Source organism: Falco peregrinus, chromosome 4 (genome assembly GCF_023634155.1).
Source record: "Falco peregrinus isolate bFalPer1 chromosome 4, bFalPer1.pri, whole genome shotgun sequence".
NCBI lineage: Eukaryota > Metazoa > Chordata > Aves > Falconiformes > Falconidae > Falco > Falco peregrinus.
In genome coordinates this window covers 114,315,570-114,338,937 of record NC_073724.1, presented here as the reverse complement: position 1 = coordinate 114,338,937, position 23,368 = coordinate 114,315,570, and the positions used below count along the sequence as shown (strand labels likewise).

The 23,368-nt window shown below is 38.6% G+C and overlaps 1 protein-coding gene across 20 annotated transcripts in view; it reads left to right on the top strand.

Moving 5' to 3' along the window:
* DLG2 (discs large MAGUK scaffold protein 2) overlaps positions 1–23,368 on the top strand; it is a 1,040,329-nt gene that overhangs the window by 662,204 nt on the left and 354,757 nt on the right. The gene's annotated exons all lie outside the window — the stretch shown is intronic.

The following is a 23,368-nucleotide window of genomic DNA, read 5'->3' as shown; positions in this document are numbered from 1 at the left end:
GTTCTGATCTAACTAGTTTTTCGTGGCAGGCAGGTACTAGGTCTGCACTTTTCAGTTCACGTTACTTTTCTAAATAGTTGTTAATGGACTTTAGAAGATGGGAATTTATCCCTCAAGCAGCTCTATCGATTAATGAAAACAAATGTCCTTTGCCATGTATAGAGAAGATCATCAAAAAGGCATGCTTCTTAATTCAAACACTTTCACTGGATGGGCAGAAACATGATATTTTTTTTTTTTTCCTATTTCTTACTTGTGTAAATTTAGCTACAATTGAAGAATCCATGTACTTTCTCTCCAGTCCTCACCTGGAGTGAGAGCAAGGGATCTAATCCATCTTGGCCACTGATCATTCTTCTCTCCTGAAAAGGCAAATAAGAAACCAGTAGTTTGAATTGTGCTTCTGCAACCACATATTACTTATTTTTGAGGCATATTTCACACCTGTCCCTGTGCACTCTGCGTCAATAAGGGACCTCTGGAAGTTATCTAGCCAAACCCCTGCTAGAGCAGGTTCTCCTGGAGCAGGGTGCGCAGAGTCACATCCAGGTGGGTTCTGAATGTCTCCGGAGAAGGAGACTCCCCAGCCTCTCTGGGCAGCCTGTGCCAGGGCTCCGTCACCCTCAGGGTAAAGAAGTTTTTCCTCATATTCAGATGGAACTTGTTGTGTTTCTCTTTGTGCCTGTGTCCCTTGTCCTGTCGCTGGGCATCACTGAAAAGAGCCTGGCCCCGTTCTCCTGACACTCACCCTTAAGGTATTTGTAGGCATTGATGAGATCCCCCCTCAGCCATCTCTCCTCCAGGCTGAACAGCCCCAGCTCCCTCAGCCTTCCCTCACCAGGGAGATGCTCCAGTCCCCCCATCATCTCTGTAGCCTCCGCTGGCCCCTCCCCAGTAGCTCCCTGTCTCTGTGGAGCTGGGGAGCCCAGCACTGGACCCAGCACTCCAGGTGCGGCCCCACCAGGGCAGAGCAGAGGGGGAGGACCCCCTCCCTCGACCTGCTGGCCACCACGCTCCTCCTGGTGCCCCCCAGGGTCCCACTGGCCCCTTGGCCACAGGGCACACCGCTGGCCCACGGGCACCTTGCTGCCCACCAGCACTCCCGGGCCCTTCCCCGCAGAGCTGCCCCCCAGCAGGTCACCCCCAGCCCCTGCTGGTGCCTGGGGCTGTCCCTCCCCAGGGGCAGGACCCTGCTCTGGCCTTTGCTGAAGGTCACTCGGTCCCTCTCCGCCGGCTCTCCGGCCTGCCCAGGCCTCGCTGGATGGCAGCGCAGCCCCTGGGGCACCAGCCGCCCCTCCCGGTGGGGTGTCACCAGCACACGTGCCGAGGGGACACTGTCCCCTCATCCAGGTCACTGATGAATAAGTGGAACAGGGACCGGACCCAGCGCTGACCCCTGGGCACACGGCGAGCTCCCGGCCCCCAGCTCGACCCCGCAGCACCGACCCCAGCCCCCGAGCTCTGCCGTCCGGGCAGCTCTCAGCCCCCCCACTGCTCCCCTGACCCCCGGCCCGAGCCTGCCTGGGCTGCTGTGGGAGACGGTGCCAAAAGCCGGGCGGAGGTCAAGGTGGACACATCCACCGCCCTCCCCTCACCTGCCCGGCCAGCCGTTCCACCACAGAAGGCTGCCAGGTCGGTCAGTCATCTCCCCTTGGTGAATCCACACTGACTGCTCCCGATAACCTTCCTTTCCTCTGCGTGCTCAGAGATGACCTCCAGGATGAGCTGCTCCATCACCTTCCCAGGGATGGAGGTGAGGCTGACCCGCCTGTAGTTTCCTGAGTCCTTCTTGCCCTTTCTGAAGACTGGAGTGACAGTGGCTTTTCTCCTGTCCTCAGATACTTCTCCTGTTCTTCATGACCTTTCAAAGGTGGTGGAGAGCTGCTTAGCAATTTGTCCTTTACCTGGCTTTGTTTTTGCCAGAGATGAAGGTTTTATCCTATTGCTGTTTTCTTTCCTGTCCATAAGTGCAAAAGAAAATTCTTCTTCCATTTATTGTATGCACTCATCACCACCATCTCCAATGCTAAAAATAATGGAAATCCTCTGTATGCCCAGAATTTGTAGGTTTGGTAGTTGGAAACACACCAAATTTCGGGGGTATGGTAGTTTTCCTTAGTTCTCATTCTCTGCAGTTGATTTAAAAATTCTACTTCATGTGAATAGAATTTAATTTATTTTATACACCACTGCTTAGTGCATAGAGCTTTTTGGTCAATCTTATTTATTTTTTCCTCTTTTTTTTTTTTTTTTTTTTTTTACTTTCCTGATTCCTAACAGATAAGCCATCACATGTCAGAATTCAGATATTGCAATATGTCAAGTTTGGAGCTGCCTAGTTTGAACAAGTCCTTATAGCTCTGTTAACAATGTGGAATATGCAGTTTTAGCACACAGCTCAGTGCAGTGCCGTGCATTTGGGCCACAGGAGTGTCAGAGCCCAGGGTGCTCACCATGCACAAGGCAAGGCTGGAAGAGACAGTCGGGAGGGCAGGGAGAAAAGTTAAAGCTCATTTCTGCCTATTTATGCAGGTTGAATATTTCATTCTGGAAGTTTTCATGCAAGATACTATATCCATGAGGAGAGGATTTTTGTGAAGAAATTACCTAAAACATGGTGCTAAGTATTAATAAGAATAAGTTCCTTATTCTGGAAATTACTGATGTTGCTTTTCACAGCTTCTACCAAAACAGGGCCACCATCGTTATGCTCTTCCAGATTCTTGTTTGGTGTCACTTGCTCAATAGCATATCTCACCATTGCTTGTGTTCACCCATCTGTGGGGTTTTTTGTACCACTGGTAATCTATGAATCTTCTTACACCTAGATTGCAAACTCTTTAGGTTGTTCTGGATCTGTGTTTGCACAGCATTTAACAGAATAAGCTGCCTTTAAATCAGGGTATGTAGGGAAGCTCCCAAATATATCTGGTTGCATCACGAGTCCATAGCCCTTTCTCTTTCCTTCCCCAAAGAGCCCTTCTGTGCAGTGATGTTACAAAAGAAAGGAAAGACAGACATGCAGATGTAAGGCTGCGAGAACCTGAATTTAGATGATAAGGGTACAGAGCCCCTGAGCCTGTCCTTAGGGGGCAGTTTGAGCATATCCATGTTGTCCATGATTCATGACTTCTAGTACTTGTTGCGGTGTGTGATAAAAACTCTAATTGACACAGTAAGCAATGTATGTACAGCAACAAAATTGGGACCACTATGAAGCAGAAAAGGCAATAAAGAAGTTACCCACACAGAACAGTTTTACCTGAGGGCTATGGCACAGTTCATGGAGTTACCATGCTAAACCCTCCTTTAATTAGAATCGGTTCAGGAAAAGACTGTTGTCAATAAGTAATGAAAGAAAAAGCCAATTAGCAACTTCAAATCATGCATATTTTATGAAATTCTGGAAATATTGGTAAACATGCAGCAGCAAGTGTATTAAATTAGATGAAATTAATGATGACTTCAGGGGCAGATGAGTTTGGCTGGCATTTAATTATATGTTTATTTTGTTATATAAATATGTTGCAAGTCATTTTTACACAGACAAGTTTTTATAGGTTTCATTGTATGCATTCTCTCGTATGCCAACTCTGTTCCTAAGTTACACAAGTGATTCTCTGAAGTAATGATTAATGATTCAAATGAAGTAACAATCTGAGAAAAGACCATATCTTTCTGTGCACTTAAACAAGAGATCTCAGAGATGTTTTTGTAAAAAGTTTTCCAAGGGAAATTTTTTCATAGAATTTTGTCTATGATACCTCCTACAAAAATATTTTAAATGAATTATATTTACCATTTTATTAGATCATAAATATTTTTTCTGTTGATTTGACCTGAAAGCAATTTGCTTAGGTAGTAGCATTTCCGTTTGACTATAAATTTAAGATTTTGTCAATTCTAATTTTTGCTGAATCTTTTCAGAAGGCTTTTCTAATACTAACTGTAGTCTAATGCCATCCTACTAAAGGTGGTTTTTATTAAATATTCTTTATATTAATCTCTGCTTATTATCTCATTGCCGTTAGCTATACGGTATAAATCATAGCTCAAAAGAAAGTTTTGGCTCCAGCCAGGGGTAAGAATACTATGCAGTTCCTTCTTCAGTCTTCAACTATTTCCTAAGTATTGTTGAACTCCTGCAAACAGAATTTTTCTGTCTCTTCCCATCTCATACCTAGGTGTTCAAGCAGAAAGTAAATAGCACTTTTTTTTCCTCTCTGTCTTATACTGTCCTTCTCTCCCCAATTTGTTTTATTTCATGTGATTTAAATGCTAATATCAAGTTCGTAAGTTCCTCCTCTGGTGAAAAACACAGAAGCAAAGGCAATATCAGCACAGGTTTCCAGGATGGCTGTAGTTTTTCTTTGCTGATTTGTCCCTGTTTAAGGATCAGCTTGGATAAGTGAAGGTAGTGGGGTTTCCAAAGGAGGACATTACTTGACTGTCTGTTGTTACAAGAAGTTACCACTTATCAATCACTATTGTGTTATATATGTTAATGCTCATAGCACCACCCAGAAGCCTCAAATAAAAGTGGGATTTTGTGGCCTGGCTACTCTGAGGCTTGCTTTTTCCTCCAAAGAAAAAACACTATGAGCCCTTCCAGCACTGAGAATTACATTCTTCATCCCTTTCTCTCACCTTCCTGCCCTCTTGTCAAGATGCAATCTCCTCCCTACCTTCTGCCCACTCCAACCTTGCTGTTTGCTTTATTCAGCTTCCCAAAGACTTCCTCAGACTTCTTACAAATTTACTTCCCCTCTCCTAGTGTGCCTGTGTGTTCATAAATATCCTCTTTGTCCTTCTTTACCTCGTCTAATCAGTTCAGCCTTGTGCAGCATGTGGTATGCAGCATGTGACCTACTTTGGGGAAAAAAGTCCCTTTGCAGGAAAAAATAAGAATTTTCTCTTGGGGAATTTTATGGATATGGTTTTAAGTGTATGTTTGTATTAGGCAGTGTAACCAGTAGATGTTCAAAGTAAAAAGACATAGACATTATCATTGAATATTTATTAAACCTAAGACTCTAAAACTTAGCTTTTTTCTTCACTAGCACTTTATTTAGCAGCATTTCAAGTGCTGATTAACTAGACCTGGTGCTAGGTTCCCTTAGATTTCTTTTAGATTTAATTATACATGGAATGCAGTTTCTTACATTGTTTTGACACTACAAGAAAGCGTGAATACATTAAAGTCAGTATCAGACAAAAGAAGAAACCCAAAAAAGAGTAATAACGGGACTTACTAGATAGTTAAAGGAAAATATGATAATGAAATGCTGAAAAATACTCAAGAAAGCAGAAAAATATGTGTGTGGGTTTTTTTAAACACTATATTATGAAGAAAGCAAGAATCATAAGGTCAGAGAACTGAAATAGTGATACTACCAAGGTTAAGCAAAGAGCAAGACTAAAGAGGGAGTAAAGAAGTGTTGCAAGGAAAAATGGAACAATTTAATTTACTTTGCAGAAATGGTTAGTACCTAGATTTAATTTAGCAATGGGCAAGGTTGCATTAGGACTGAGTGGCTGCACTGCTGCTGGTGGCACACCAATGGGATTTGAACAACATTTGGACCTTGTTAGGAGCTATTAATCATCCTATTTTCGCTTCAGTAGTGTGATGTGTGCCTAGGACACTGTTCCCACACCAGTGTCCTTTTAGTCAAGGCAGTCATCTCATACCTTAGGTACCTCCTGCTATTCCTCACTGCTGCTCCAGCACTCCTGTTGGCTTCTCCATTCTCTGCTAGAAAAAAACTCATAAAAGATCATAATAGATCTCACAACTTGCTTTTGAGCCATGAAGGCAGAATGTGACCCAGTATTATGGATAAGGGAAACTTAGCCTATGATGGGAAAAGTAGTAGTCTTAGGAGAAGAGAGCCAGGGAATGTGGTGATATATCCTATCTCATCAGCTGTCCTTCACCGGGGAGGTTCCACTGGAATGCCTCTAAAACCTGCTTTCTTTTCTCTTGAAAAGAAGCTAAGCAAAAGGGAAAGTTTTCTGTAAAGGTAAGCTCGCATTGAGTAGTCATAGGGCATATGATGCATTCTGGTGTCGGTTGTACCATCTGGAAGAAAGACTGCCTTATACTTTTATTATAGACACTATAAGCTTTCTAAACCTTAAGAGGAAAGCCATCATTCTGTTTTCTTGGATTATTTGGTCAGAAGGCTGATTTGTTATGCCACAAGAATATGTGTTTTAACTGTAGGGTAACTGCGCTGATGTTAACATAAAAAAGGATCCTATGAAACAGCATGTCTTTCTAGGTATTATTTGAAGGATAGAGTACAAAACTAAAATCTGAAGTGCTAAATTTCTTCTGTAAGTTGTCAGATAAGATTTCTATAAGACTTCAGATATTGGAAAAGAGCTGAAGGAATTCAAAGTAAAATGGAATTTTAGCTTCTAAATAAAATGAAAAAAAGACATCCTCTACAGGAGAAAAGACTAGAAAATAATATGTGCAAGTATTCTGAGAATAGACGTAATAGGAGCAAGCTCAGATGAACTAATCTTCTGATTTTTAGTGTTAGAATTATTACGTAGGAGTCAATTATTCTGCTATAAAGAAAAATTACAATAGCCGCAGGCACGATGAGGAAGAATGGACTGATTAAGTCAACACAGCAGTCTTTCTAATCACTGGGGAAAGGGTAAAAAGTTTTGTGAAGACCTTACTAAGGAAAAGGGAAACAGAACTGGAGACTAACTGTACGTTACTGATCAATGCTATCTTGAATTTCTCCTGCTGAGAGAGTCGAGTAGGATGTGACATGTAAAAGATGATATTCAGTGTAGGACACTGATCCAGCACCTTTTTACTTGTGAAAATCAATATGATTATTCTTGACAGAAGCACATGTGGGGGTGAATGAGTACAAGATTCATTCCTGAAGCTGGAATACCCTTTAAGCAGCTTCACTTAAAGATTCAGCCATGGCTGTGGAAGGTGCTGAATCTCTGAAAATACTGGTCTGTTGCTTTTTGCAGTACAGTATCCCCTGGCCATGTTTCCACTAGGAAACACTGTCTGTTAATTATTTAAGCATTCCATGAGCTTATAAATTTCAGACTAGCTCCTTTGAAATGCTGTTTTACTGGATCTTCGGTGGGTGGGCAAGGGAGAGGCTTTCTGGAAGTACAACATTAATGCTGAACCAGTACAACTCACTAGTCTAACTTAATTTCTTACTTTTCAATAGGGAACCTATTTTGTGACCACTTTATATAGAGCTGTATTTAATTTTTTATACTGGGCAAAGCTGAGAAAGACAGCTATCCTTTTTATCTCTTTGTAGTGATTGAGCTTGATATGAAATCTGGAGGAAATCTTCTGTGTTCTTTGGAGTGTTGTTCTTTGAGATAATTAGGGGTCTAATCATGTTTCCATGTGCTCACATTCTTCCATTTCAATTTTATTCACCCAAGAAAAAATAATCCCCCCTTCAATTCAGTGGCCTGTCTAGAGAAGTTTGCAGTGAAGTTAAATGAAACCAAGTGTTTCCTTTTATATTATTTCATAAGTTGACACAGTAAGTTTAAATTTGAAAAGTTTTATGAAATATAATTCTGGGAATATTGAACAACAGATGGTGGGTAAACACTATACACTTTGAAATTTGGTATTCATAGCACTTGTTCTGTCTGTGCTGTGGGTTCACTCTCTGTGGATGACTCACACACAAATATGCATTCACAGATAATGCAGAACAAACTTAAGTTTATATTTGAAATTTTCTTGCTTTCCTGGCTGTGTTGTCTAAACACTTCTAACAAAGCAGTCTGACTTGCTACTCATGTGTGTGCCATGCTACTTTGTTGAAAGGAAGATATTTTTTTTTGTTAACTGTCATAATGATTTTCATCTTTGCACTGGCAGTTTTAAAAAAGATCCTAATAATTCAGAATCATTGTGAGTAGCCAGGGTGAGAGTGGGAAAAGATTAATTGCTTCTTGTAAGTCAGTAAGCTTTACAAAGGCATTTCTTACTGAAGTGAGTTAGTTACATGCATTTGCTCAGTTTTACCAATGTGGTCTTTGTTCGTTATTGTTAAATTTGGCTGGGAAATAGATTTTTTAAAATATTTTAAAATGCCTATTACAGAAACATACGGATCTAAATGAAACAAAGCTCTGTAAACATCTTGTCTCAAAATCAGTATCTTTTGGGTGTTGGCACAGGCGTTAGTGGTGTAGGCTTAAGGATGGGGCATTTGTAAAATCAGGCTTGTTAAAAAGGGTCAGGCCAATTTTTTTTTTCTACTTAAGGGTTCAAGCATTTGTCTACTGTAATATTGATTTAAGCATAAAATTATATCTCTGAAATCTCAGTGTCATGTTGCAGCTTTTGGCATAGATCTAACAGTTGCTTGAGGCTAGAGTTGAAATCTTGTCTAGTAGACGTACATGCAAAACTTTTAATTCCCTTTCAAAAGCTTCAGAAGTTTGTCTTATATTATTCCAAATCCCCTTATTGTTTTTACGTTTGTTATTTTGATAGCGTATTTTGAATTCTACAGAGAACTTCCTTGTAGCCACCTGTTACATTAATTGTAATGCACGTTGTGGCATATTAGTATTTTAGTAAATGAATTCCACATCGAGGAACTACAATGTTTCTGCGTCACTGACCTGAATCCTTAATTAGAATTAAAATTTACTCTTTCCGTTTAATTACATGATTATCAAATGATCTATTTTTCTAGGTTTACCTTTCTGTGGCTTAAAAGTGTTAAATCATTAAATGCATTGACACCTATTTTTCCCTTTGTGCTACTGCACATAGTTGTAATCATTCAGAATAGGCAAAGCCCATGTTGTGTCAAGGGGACAGGCTGATACTTGCCCATCACTGTGTGCTGTTGTCCTTTTGTGCTATCTCCATGTTGTAGCACAGAATGCTTTTAAACATTATAAATCCTTACTCATGGGAGCGACTGCAGGAGGGAAGTGTCTGGGGGACATTTGTGTACGTCAGGATTCTCTAAGTTGTTACTAGCTGTATTGCCAGATGTCCCACCTAGATGTATATTTTAAAAGAATCAAGAAAAAAGGGTCAGGGTATGTTCCACTCCCCACACCCTTGCCCCACGCTGTGTAATTCCTCATCATAGGAAAAATCTTTGCCAGAAATGAAGAATTTTATTTTACTTTCTTGAAATCTTGTGTATACTTGATGTACACCAAAACTCTGTATAAGATGTTGTTAAAGCAGTGAGTGCTCTGTAGAAAAAGCTGAGGCAGGCATTGAAATGGCTTGATACATGGAGAACAGCCATCCCCTTTCCCTGTTTATGCACCCCACCACATCTGAATACTGAGAAAACAAGTATCTTTTTTAAGTCTTCTTCCCTTAAGACCAAACTTTAATAGCCATTTCGTGTATCTATTTAAAAGCTATTTGTTAACTCACTGATGTTTGGTTTTATTCAGAATCTCATTCTTTATCCTAAAGGTGTCAGCTTTGGTATAGAACAGGAGTCTGCATGCCCTGGATGTTCTGGCCACTTATGTTACCAGCTATGATAGTAGATCCCACAGGCTTCCTGTGTCTGAAGTGGAGAGATTCTTTTAATATTATTTATATGTATCCCTCAGGTTTCTCAATAACAAATGTCTGTCCTTAACTTTTGCATAGATCTTTTTCTTCCCCCCCCCTGGATAATTTTGGAGACGATGACAAACTTTAATAGATGCTAAAAAATAATTTGATGTGATACTTACAGTTTTTCTTTCATGGATTTTTATCTTTCACATACATTTGATAACAAGTAGATTACATTGCAATCAGAACATGCTATTTATTCTCTAGCTATAGAATTTTAATGACAAACCTTATTTTGGCTGGAAAATGCAGTCGCCCCCTTGCTTTTTTAAGCACGTTGCCATTATTAGCAGTAGACTTATACAAGTATAGTCAGGCATGCAAAATAGAATTATGATGCAGAATAGTCTGTGAATTTTACAACATATAAGTGCAATGTACTGTAGAAGAGTTATATGCATTAATATATGTTTGACTTTAGGTTAAGCTGATGCATATCATGGGAATGAGGAGATGTTTAATGCTTAAAATAACTGTGCTTGTGCTTTGAATAGGATTTTAAAGAAAGCTGAAAGGTAAAAATAAAAAAAATGTATTAATAGAAATAATACAAGTTCCTTGTGTTAAATATTTCAGGGTGTTACCTCCTATCTCAGTAGTGATTTTCCCGAAGGAGTCTTAAGGCAAGCTTGCCAATGTGCCAGCCATGGTTTCTCCTAATTGTTTCTAACTTTGGCTGTATATCACACATGGCAGGGTGACAGTTGGATGTGAAATGTTACATCACCAACTTTTTTGAGTTTGGTTTGATTTATTTTTTTTTACCTCCACTGCACACTAGCAGTAATTTTATATATCTTTCACAAGTTTTCCTGGGGGAAATATGTAAAGTGAAAGGAAAAGGATTCACAATCATCATAAAAATACTTATCCAGGGTGTGGGAAAATGGGATTGACATGCCTCCTCTGCCTGATGTGTAACAGGGATTTCTCTGTGATGAATGCCTAGCTTTGCTGAGGTGTGTCTTTCTCCTGTTGGACCTGTTCCACTTTGAATATACGATTATATATTCATTAGATCAGAGATAGTGTGCCTGGTGATTATGGCACTCCTTTGAAATGTAAACCCCAGTGGTGCCTGTTCCAGAGCAGTAGTTTGGTTCAGGTTTTGCAGCATAGATGAGTTCCTCATCACCAACCTGCTGGTTATTCTGATCTCATTCTGTCTCTTTCTTGCTTTTTAACACCCTGTCTTACCTCAATTTTCTTTCTCATTTTAGAGCACAAATTGCATGCCAGGACTAAGAAACTATTAAATGAAAGTTGATTGCAACTGATAAATGTGTGTGAAACATTTTGGCTTGCACCAATTTGCATGTTGATGAATCGCAATGCAGAAGTGTCTCTTTCTATACACTACATAGAGAGGATATGTAGCATGCCTAGCCTAATTGAAGATGTTCTGCTGAACACATTTTAAAAGCCAGGTAAAATGGATGCCACCCATTTTGTACAGAAATGTGCAATCATCAGAAAAAGATATGCTTCTCTTTCCTCATTCTTACACTCCACATATATTCTGCTGACGTTATGCATCGGGATTTTAGGGGTGTTATTCATGAGGATTTTAGGTTGTCAACAGAGTAATGTTCAGTACCTTGCTTCAAAAACCAGTACAATTCCTTAGCTCTAAAGGGGGGGTGTGAATTCTCTGTCCTTTAGAAGCAGGGTAAGAGAATTAAAGAGTCTTGAAATGGCAATAGTTAATCTGCATGTTCATGAATAAAACAGAGAAAGTTTCACTGCTAGGGGTACTTACAAATGCTGAGTTAGTAATAATTTTCCTTTCTACTGAAAATACTTCCTTCTCTGAATTTATCCAATACTGTTGAAAAGTAGAGTTAGTGTAGGAGGCAGTAGTAGCAGGAGTACGCTGCTTATTTTCCTGTGACTACTTAATGAGTAAAATGTCAAATGCATTTTCATTGCTGAAGTACAGACACAGAGTCCTTTTCCCTTTCTGGAATGGCTATGTCTTCCAGGGTTCATTTAGTATTGTTAGTTTACTGCCTGGTGGGAGGTGAATGTGGAATACGTTCCAGGAACACAGTAGAAGTAGATGTGGTTTTTCATGCTACCACTAACAGGAATTCCAGCTTTATTTCTGACAGTGGAAACTCCTAAAATGAATCAACAAAAAGGTCTTTAGTGACAGAAAAGCTACTGCTAATACTAAGAAAACTAGATTTGAAATGTTAGGAACTCAGATAAGAGATTTGTATTTCAAAAGCGTCTGCTTGTAGCCTGGCTGTTTCTTTTTAAATACGTGGTGATTCTGCCAGACATCAATAAAAATAGGTTGATTCTTCTGAAAGCTCCAGTAATCAAACCTATTACTATACTTAAACAGGCTTATCTGTGTGAGCAGCATCTGTGACCCAGAGGCATTGCATAGCAAGGCTGAGATCAAATGAAAGTGTCTTTGTTGGCTTTTGCCTTTCTTCATAAGAAGTGTACACTGGACAACTTCTAGTTTAACTTCCATTTTTCTGGTAGGAATCTTGGCTTAGACGGTATCTGTTCCCCAGCCTGTCTTCCTACCAGCTCCAAAAAGGCAAACGTGGCATCTGTACTGTTAGGGAGGAGAGGACTTTCTTTTTCCATGAATCACAAGACCATTATTCTCTTCCAATGAATCACTGACAGCCACCTTTAAAATAATGTTACTGAACTTGAAAATGTCTATTAACTTATCCTAGATATTTTTAATATAATTCAATATGATTCATTACCATGACACACATCTGATGTAGGACATGGGAATTGAGGAATCCTTTGAATTTACAACAAAAAATGGTATCCAATATTATATGTTATTATATGAATATTGTTGGGAATGGTAGTCTAGTTCTGTTGCACAGTGTTCCATGTATGTATTTATGTGTGTGTATTCAGAACACTCCCAAACGTTTTACAAGTGTTGATGCAAGTAGAGGAACTCTCAACTGATTTCTAAAAGGGCATGAAAAAATTGCCTAGGAATGTTTTTAGCTAAGTGTGGCAAACATACCTGGTTGAAGATTACTGTTCATTTCTTCCTCCCAGAAGGACACCTGTAAAACTGGTTTTTCTAATGTAAAGGAACTATGCATTTCTCATGCGACAAAATTAATTTATTTAGTTTTGAAGAACTGTGTGAAAGTTATACAAGGTAGTTTCATCTGGCTTTCAAAGAGAGCATGTCCAAGAAAGCCTCTGCACTTAAGAATGTACAAGTACAAATCTTGCAAAGGGAATTTCTGTAGAGACATATCCATGCAAAACGTTTCAATGTCATGTAATTGTTAAGATAAAATTCAGAAGGGAAGTTTTTAGTGACTGAACTATTCCTAAGCTGGCAGCAGATTTTGAAACTTGTTTTGTATTTGTGACACTGGTATCTTATAGAAGGAGAGAATAATTCACTTTGGAAGGGATTTGTAGAGATCATCTAGTCCAAGCTTCAGCTCAGAGACAGCCAGCTTTGAAGCTATGTCAGGTTGCTCAGGGCCATAGCCGGTCAGGTTTACTAAGCATAAGAAACAAAATGGACACTGAAATGAAATGTTACAATAAAATAGGGTCAGCACAAAGCCAGGGAAAATAATAAGATTTAGATGTGTGTCTGTGAAAAACAAAGAGTGAATTGGATTTTATGTTATTTATCCTTCTCGGTGAAACCTATAGTTGAGCATCATAGGGCCTGAAAGAAAAGTCTTAAGTGTCATTCAGCATAAGAAAGAATTTCAAAAACTCAATTTAATTTATATTAAAAGAGAAGGTAATGCTAAGCTCTGCACGCTTAGCCACTAGAGTAGTGTAATGATAACAAGGTAAGTGATGCAATAGCAAGAATACTCAGTCATTTGCCTCTAGGATTTGTGCTTAAATTTGAAAGCCTTAATGGCCTTTTAGTTCATTAATAGTTTAGCTTTTTCTTCCAGATTACATGCCCTGAAGATCATGATTTCGAATGAGGAAGCAAATTAAGATTTTTACTCATGCATTTCATTTGATGCAGGATTGAATAAGAGTTGAAAACAAAAGACTATCAGAATTTTTTAATGGATGTAAACATTCCAGAACTTTAATCTAAATGATTAGGCATATATGTATTTCACTAAAAAAACTATAACCTAAGAGACTGTTGGGCTATAATGTGTTAAGAATATGCTAAAAAAAAAATATTGCAAGATAAGAGCAACTAAATATACTTTTTTTATATCTTTGAATATGACAGTCAAATGGAAAAGAACAATAACTTAGACAGTAGCTTAGAACTTGGGCTTATTCTGGGACCTTTAATACTTCAGGAGTCTCCAATTCCCATAAGTGCTTTACAAAGCAATGCTATAGTGATCGTATGATCTGTCCAAATAAACCCATTTAGACACGCAGGAGTTTTTCAACACAAAGACTTACAACTACAAACTGGCTTAACCAAGGAGTCTCCACATAGTCTCAAGACACCCACTGGGGTTTTCAAAGCACTGAATTATCAGCAGAAAGGGATGAAAGGTGTCATCTTTTAAAGAAGGACTGAAGTAATCAGGAGGAGTTCTCTTCTTTCCTTTTGATTGCTAGCACTGTATGGTGAAACCCTGTTGGTTTCCATAGCTTCAGTAAAATCAGGTTTCTGTTCCCCAAGTCCTTGTACAGAATGTGACTGTCTACTTCTGTCACAGTTACATTTAAACATGTCTTAATTTCCTCCGGTTTTGTAGGTAATTACATTGTGAAAGCTTCCATGATGATCATGTCAAAGTTTTAAAAGTAGCCTGTCTCTTGTATAAGCTTTGCCACTTGTTCAATTCCTGTTATTCTTTTACTCCTACCGTTCTTCCCCATCCCCCCACACCCTCCTCCTTATGTCTAGTTGCTATCATCACTTAGTGGGTGCTTTCCTTTTATTGATCTGGGTTTTTTTTTCCTTGTGATTGTGTAGTCCTGGGAATTCAGGTCTGGTTGAGAAGTCTAGTGCTAACCTAGAGTTACACAATATGATAATGAAAGATTTTTATTTTTTTTTTCAAGTGAGTTGAATCTTTTCACTCCCCAGAAGCAGCACCCTCCTCCAAAAAACGTGCACCTGTGTTTTGATGTTTTGATGAAAATTTTGGATATCTAGTTTCTCCCATACTACTTTTCAGCTACTCATCAGACTGTTTTCTGTGACCTTGTATGTAGCTAACTAAAAGATATAAACCTGTGTTGCCTAACTTTTCTGTGTGAGGTAGAATAGGCAAGGTCATATGCTCCCATGATGCTGGGAAAGACTATCCCTACAGATAATGCTGAAGCAGGACAAGAAACATGTTGAAGAAAAAGGTAGGCATACACGTTTGTCACAGCTCAGAGCTGTTAGCGTGAGCTTAATAGAGATGGAGTAGTGAAAACCAAACCTGAAGAGAGTTCACATCTATCCAGTCTCTATACGGGCAGAAGATGCACTAGCATTTTTCCAAGAGATTGCTTCACTTTGGTAGTGGTTTCATTCCTTGTCTAGATTTGCTCTTTTACAGTGCTTGCGGTAGATTTCACATGTATAATGAAAAACCAAATCCACTGGATCATTTTTTGAATCTTCCTTGAATGCTGTGCTTCATCTGGGCAGAGCCGAGAGAACAATGTCCCTCTACAGATGACAAGTGAGAGTAAGCAGACAAGCAGTTCTAGCTGAAGCAGTTGTAGTCGTGTGTATTGTGGTTTTGTAATGAATGTGCTGAGCCTGATAAGGGGCTTGAAAACAACAAATGGCACCATGAGAGATGAAAATCTGCACCATATGGAGCACAATATAACTATGGAGTCTCAAAACCCTGACTCTGGGGAGGGTGCCAGCATACGTGGGAGAAGTGAGAGTTTCATAAATTATGTTACTCTTGAGTAGGTTTGAAAGTACAAAAGAGTTCAACAGCACTCTGATAAATATGCAAATGTCCTTGTTCTCTGAATGAGACAGGAATGTGGCTTTGATGTTTAGGCTTTCAAAACTTGAGGTTTGGATGAAACATGGTAGAAGAAAAGTACAGTATAGCATAGCATGTGCAAATACCTGAAAACATTGCTAGAATGATTTAAATGTAAATACAGGATTAGATGTGGGAGGATTAGCAAGGTCTAGCATCAGAGCGATAGCTGGCCAAAGAACCACATGCTGTATGGCAGGAAAGGGTTTGGTTATTTAGCATGTATCACTCTTTCTTCAGAATATAAAACCAATGCTAGCATAAACGCCGTATTGCGAAAGAATAGCAAAGCAGAATCCTGTCTTGTCTTAAAGATCTTACAGCCTTGAGTAGGTGGGTTTAACAAATATTTTCTATCAAAATCCTGAATTAGATGGAAGTGTTTTGCATATTTTAAAGTCACCTGTTCATTTCAGTGGGATGAAGCATTAACTTGTTAAGCTGTTGATTGCAGTGTGGCTGTGTGCTGTTGAACTGGGCATTGCTGAGTGACAGGTAGAACACCCCCACTATTTCTATGCCATTACACTCAGCATGGCTGAGTGAAAGGTAGAAAAAAATCCTGTATTGCTGCACTGTCAGGTGAATAAAGAAGAGTTGTGGGTTTTAGGTGGGAAGTACTTTGTGGAGAAAAATATTATTGAACAAAGTCTGCGGAAGTACGTAGCACCTACTGAGCTTTCCAGCAATCTCAGATGATCATCTTCTTCTTTGGCTTGGTATATCTAGAGGTATTCCCTCCATGTAATTATCTTAGGTGACAAACTAAGTAATCTTACCCGCTTCAGCACAGAGAAGAAGAGAAAGCCTATGAAGGACTATTTCAGAGCAGCAGCAGATCCTGGTCTGATTCTAATCCTCCCCTGACTGTCAGTTAGGGTCAGAGTTTTCAACCATTCGTCTCATTTGTAACTATGTTACTTGATTCACTCTGCTTGCCTCACAGCCCTTAGTTGGTTTTATTTTCCCCCGTCTCTTGCCAAAAAAAATTAATTCCCAGCAGTTTCCTAGGCTTGACTCATTCTCATCTTTCACTTTCCTACGTTACTGAGTAGTTTGTGGAGAAACCTAATATTGTAGAACAAGGTTGAATGTGGTTTATGGAAGAAGAAGTTATTCTTTTTGTCTCACGGGAGCTGTTGGTTTTTTTCATCTGGAAGTATCCTGAAGGCAGAACCCTAAGGAGAGCCAAAGCTGGTAGCAGCCTTAGCCAGAACTCAGGTATTGCTCTTTTGTAAAAGTGTTTTTGTTATTAAAAAGTCACCCTGTGAGAGATTAATTCTGGGCATAACAAAACTTTGCTGAGTATTCCAGCCAAAAGGCTTTGAATATTTGTAGAAAACAAGTATTAGTTTCATACTTGCTTTTCATAAGAAGGTTTCAGAACTATGACTTCATGCAATGCAGAAATGTAAAAATTAAAAATGAGTATGCAGTGATTAAAAAAGTTACTAAAATGTACAAAAAAGTCAAGTTTCAAATTCTGTGTCTCAGCATATGTTTCATAGGTCAAGTAAGGGACATGTTTTTCCACCATCAACAGTTACAAATCAACATTTCCTCACAGCAGCATTTACTTACAGGAAGGTGCTGCATTGGAAGACCTGAAAAGAAAAAAACAAGTATATCTCATTTTTAATAAAAATAACATCATTCCTAAGCCAACACCACCATCAGAAAAGTCTGTATTACTTGCACAGAGTCAGAAAGTGCCCTGCCTGTAGCAAAGCTGAAAATATTTGGATTTTGATGCATGTATGTCAAATTCTGAAATTCTGTCACATGCATACCAAGTCTACTATGACTTCAAACTTACCTTTGTACTAGAGTATTTTGAAATTTTGCATAAACAAGAGAAAAACAGAATTGCTTAGATTAAAGAAAGTCTAGGATTTTTTGAACTTACAGATCATTAGTGCTCTTAAAAAGCTGAAGGATAATTCCCATAATAAAATTAAACTGACAACTTTTTAAGGACTATCAAGTAACAAAGTTGATAGGGTCTTTGAAAGTTGTAATAAAGGAAGACAGAAGAAAATACAGCATGTACTTAGGAATGAGTCAGCTATCATTCTGTGATCTTTCTCTTGACTAAACTTGCTCTGACAAAAACTGCAAGTTTAGACAGCAATTCATACTTTATCTTCAAAAGATGTGAGAGAGAAAAGCATTCCACAGATCTGGCTGTGAACACCAGAGCAGAGGTAGGAAGCCTACAGGAAAAAAAGAAAACAAAACCAACACCAAAACATCTTGAGATAAAGTTATAAGTATTTTAGGTACACTATTAAGAATAAAGAACATAGGCAGTGTTTTCTGTTTGTTTTCTTTTACACACAAAATTCTGCTACTTGTGAGCATGTGGTTTGGCAAGAGATTTTTTTTCAAAGTGTGAAAATTTTATAAGGTACCATAATTATTGCAAGATTACAAATCACAGATTGAGTTATTTATTATCTAATTAACCATTTTTTACCTATCACTTTTGTTCAAAAGTTTCCAGCAGTTTGCAGATGTATGTTGTTACTGCAATTTCCCTTTCTCCTCTCTTTCCCAATCAATAAAACTTTCCACAAAAAGCAACAAGTGCAAGATCACAAAGGCGGTGAGGATCAGGAATTTTGATTCTCTTTTACGTGATCTCATGAACGGACTTGAATGCTTCATCCACAAACATGTAGGCTGTGACCACTCTTAACTTCCCTTGTATTTACTGATAAGCAGCATCTCTTAGGGCTTAATGGAAGAGTTATCATACATTCCTGTGGTACCGTGTTTGGATTTACGTTCACTTGAAGCAGGAAAACAATCTTACATGATGGAAACTTCATTTTCTTACTTGGACAAAACACTTGAAGCCAGTGGAAAGCATTGTAGGCTTGATGTACATCTATTCCTTTATTTACATACTACTATCTATTTATTATTTGCATAGTTCAGCACATTACAGCTTTATTAACACTAACTATATTCCTTAACAGCTAAGCAAAATGACTCTCTTAAACCTATAAGTTTTATATGTATATATACATAAACACAAAGATCATTTTGGTAATAGAGGCTGTGGGAATATATTGTCACCTGAAATACCTTTCAACCTCTGAAAACCATTCTGGGGAATATAATTCCTCAGTCTGGTTTGGACTTTTTGCTGGCTGATGGACTCCATGGAACAGGCTTCCTGGTACGCTGTGTTGCAGCAATAATTAAGTGAAATCTGTGCAGTTCACATTTATTTTCTAACTTAAATGCCAGAGCGCTTCACAATCATGTCACTTCAGAAGATTGTCAGAAATTCTTTTAGGAGCACTGAAGTAATTAAGTCATTCAAAAAGCATCTATGTGATGTATTCTGCTGTCACCTTATTGATTAGAATTTTAAAAAAAAGATATTGAAATGGAAAAAAACTTCTATGTGATTGTGGTATGCCTATGGTAAAACACAAGTCACTTGACCCTTATACAGGGAAGAACTCAGTCTGCTTTTGATGTGCATTTCTGATCTCTTATATATATATATATATATATATGGACTTATATTCTTATATTCTATTTGATTTTGTTAAAGACAGAATGACTTCACATCTTTCATAATCAAACTCTGATCTAAGGCAAAATGCAGCTGTTGAGCAGAAAAAATAAAAAACAATGAGACACAATAAGGAGGAAATAATTTGTAGATGTGTATGGAAAGCTGTTATCCATGGAGAACTGTAGTGTCATGGGAAAATAACTTCAGTTCTCACTGTCAACTTAGCTCTGTTTCCACAGAAGTCAGTGTGCAGCACTTCTGAAGATTACTTTCTGGCAAAATAAAAATACCACAACCTGTGAAGATGCAGGCTGTTATACAGCTGCTCATAGTGGTGTGTAAAAGCAGAACACCACAAGATGGAAAGCTAAGTGAAAAAAAAAAAGGATGGGTCTCATGGCCTTCTGGCTACCCAGAACCATTGCCAACTGGGGATTCTTACTTTATTTTTGTGATCTTTATGTTGGCAGTATAACAAGTCTTGAGGGATGAGTTTCAAACTGGCCAGAACTTGCAAGTTTTGTTTTCCTTCCCTGGGATGTGAATCATCCATCATCTTATTCTGACCCTAAGTGTTATGTTTCAGTGTTGGCAGAAGGTGTAACACCAGTCATCTGAAGTGATGCTGTGTCTCTATTGGAGGTTGTCTGCCCCTCCAGGGCCAGCAGAATTACAGCCAGGCCTCTTGAGTGCTCAGGCTGAGCTATGAAGAACTCAGATGATCCTTGTGGAGGTGCAAAGCCTGTCTGAGAAAGGCATAACAGAGGCAGGCTGCTGTAGTAAACCTCAAGAAGTACTGACCTTTCCTTCAGGGGAGAACAAGAAGGAAACCTCTAGGCTGGGCTGGCAGAAATTATTTGGATTTGGTATTTTGACCTAAGTTACTCTGTTTCAAAAGTAAAGCTGAGCCAAGAGAGAAATGGGAGCTTGATGGTAAATCCCTGAGAAGTATGAGATATCCAGCGTGAACAGGAGGTAACTGAGATGGCTTAAAAATAAGCCAAACTGGGCATGTTGTGCTATGCTGAGCCTTTTGCCAGGCTGTGTGTGTGACTGAGGCTTTGCAACAAAATGCAGGGAAGCTAGTAAGAAACTAAACTAACAATTAAAAAAATCTGTTGCTGAGTAATTTTATGCAAATCTTCCCTGCATGGTCAGTAACTAATTATATAAGGCTTTTATAGTAGCAGCATTTGAGAACGTGGACAAAGAGGTGGCAAGACCTAGGTTAAAAGATAATTTAGGTAATATGAATTAAACATAAAATTATTTGAATCTGGACTCTAATACATTTGGACATGCAAATAACAAAGTTAGAGCAATGCCATTAAAGTTAGTAGGTCTGAGACTTGCTCAGAATTTTTTCTCCCCTACATACGTTTTGAGATTTTGGGCTAAATTTCTACGGAAGAACACTGAAACAACGCAAGCAAGCATATTTAGGCCTAAATTTGAATCTCAACTAAAAAATATTTATGGAGTATCCCAAAAGAAGTCTTCTGTTGCTTTACACCTCTTCTCCTCTATATCAGCTGCTATTAGTTCTTACTAAACATTTATCTACATTGTTACCAGGCCTCTGAGCTCATTGTTAACTTGCTTTGTAAGCATCCAAGGGAAGTAAGGCTTGGAACAGAAAGAGGGCAGTGAATTAACTTGACAGATATTTATGGGGAACCACTCCCAAACATGAGAGTCAGCATGAGAGAAAGTGTGAATGTTCCACCTCGGAAAATGCAGTGCCTAAGTGATGGTTCAGCTGTTGTTTTGGGCTGAGGGACATTTTCATTGGTTGATATGAAATGACAGGGAGACAGAAGTAAGCCAAGAAAAGCTGTGAAGATAATTAACACGCTTTTTTTTCTGGGATGGGGACAAAGAAGTAAGCAAAGGGTGGGGGGGGGAGCTAGTCCTTGCAGAATGGTTCAGGAAGTGTTGTGCTAGTAGACGGTACTTAATTGGAACTTGGAATTACAGCCTGCCCACTACAATGAGTTTTTTAATATAACAATCCCACACTGATGAACCTGTGCACTAGCAGGATAGAGCATGAGGGGAGAGGAGAGATCTGTACCTCAGTATTGCTCAGAACTGAAATAGCATAGCTTTTAACCAGAACGTTCCTATTGCATTGTTTTCCAACCCAAGGCTCTTCAAAGGCCAGTTACCCATGAGTGATGGTAGCCATGCTTTTAACCTTGTTGGCCATGAGCTGTACAAAGACAGAAGACCTTTTCATGTAGCCGATGAAGACCCTTCAAGAACCACTAAGAAAAAAAATGTGTAATTGCTTTTAGCTTTTACAGTGCAGTTCTGGTGCAGGAAAGCCTTGCAGGAATATACCTAGCTGCCGAGGCAGCTAGCGTCTGACAGCTTGTAGATCCTGTTGATCAAGTCAAGGACTGCAGCCAGAATAATTGCTTGAAATTTTCTGGATACAAAAGTGCCAGTGAGGAGTACTGCCCTATTCTTCTAAAAGGTTATTCCCAAGGGGCAGAATTGGAATAGTCTTGCAGTGTAACAGATGCATATATATGGATAAATGTCAAGGGCTAGCACAGATTCTCCTAAGAAGTCTGTAGCAGTTTTAACACATCACTGATACAGTCAACATTGCTGTACTTTTTTAGCTCTAAAATGTTAATGGAAACAAGTATGGTAGATGCAGACTAAGTATGAAAACTTTTCAGAACTTATTTCCTGCTAAGAAATCTAACGAACTTTATGTGAAGAACTGTAACAGCTAAGAACACCCCACATAACAGCCAAGCTTTGATAGTTTTTAAAGCTCTTCAGGCATGCTTTTTTTGCTATGATATAGCTGTTTGTGTTCCCTAACAAACTAAAAATTATGTCCAGATTTCTTCTTGCTACCCTGATCTTCCTCTTTCCCTACCAACAGTAGGTGTTGGGGATTTGGAAATCCACCTCTATTCAGAAACACAAATTACTGCATATTTTTAAAATCTCTTTGGAGGTTAAGAATAAAGCCAACTATTTTATTTTAATAATTTTAGAGGTTTTTTTTTTTTCTTTTCTAGACATTTACCCTTGGTTTTAATAGTGATTTAAGGCTTTTGTTCCAGGCTTCCTGTGGTGTGTATAAGTACACATTTTTTCATTCTTGTGTGTCGGAAGATTAGCTTCATTAATAATATGACATATGGAAAAACTTACAGGAAAATATTATTAAAGTATTTTTAGAGTGCATGCTGGTGTAGAGTGCACTATATAATTAGGCATGTGTTAAAATACTGGGAAAATAACCAGAATCTGAGATGAACCTAATGATTAAAGGGAGATTAAATCAAAAATTTATATTGCTGGCCTACAGATGTTTATTAACTCTACAGAAAATATATACAGTGTTTCAGTATTATAATGTTTTTCATATTATAGCTAGATGAGAAGCATTAAGAGATGTGTAATCTTAAATCCTTCTCCTTGAATTATAAATTAGTTCAATGCTGAAAATTTACACATAATTATATGCTGATAGCAGAGCTGCAGATTGCATGCACATCTCTTGAGTAATGAGAACTGCATTGCTTGTGAATGTAGAATACTGATAACAAAACTGAGAATTTGACATGCTGCGGGCAGGCAACATGCAGGGTTTTGCATGCAAAGAGCATTGCATGCCTGACCTACTGTTTGAAGTACAGTTCAAAAATGCAGAAATGAGATGTGATTTAAATAAATGAAGTCTAGGGGTGCCATTTTTATTGGTAAGTCTTCTCACTAGGACTTAACTGGATGCCTGTCCACAAGCATCAGTGAAGGAAACAAACTCCCAGTAATCTGAAAAGTTGATGAAAAAAGAGAAGAGTATTTTTATTGTCCTGAATATATTTCATTAACAGTTAGTGTACGTATTCTTCAATATCTATAGTTACATCACTGTGATAAGCCTAAATACCTAATTATAAAAATACTTTGGGGTGAGAGAGACTTTAAGGCTCAAGTATTGCATTGAATTTTAAAAACCCTCTATGCACAGGGGCGTCAAACCTGCATCTACCTTTCTACAAATAAGAAAGAATCCCTTAAAAAAAATACATTAGATTACATAGGAAAGCATAATAGCTAGTATGCACTTAATTCATACAGAAAAGCATAATAACTAATGTATGCTTCCAAAAAAAAAAGGTTAGAATTGTGGGTCTGAATTATATGTGAAAAACAGTGACTTAATTCACAAGTGTATGTTTGTGTGTACATGCCTATTTATCCTTCCTGAACTCACAAGTAGAAGCAGTAAGTAGG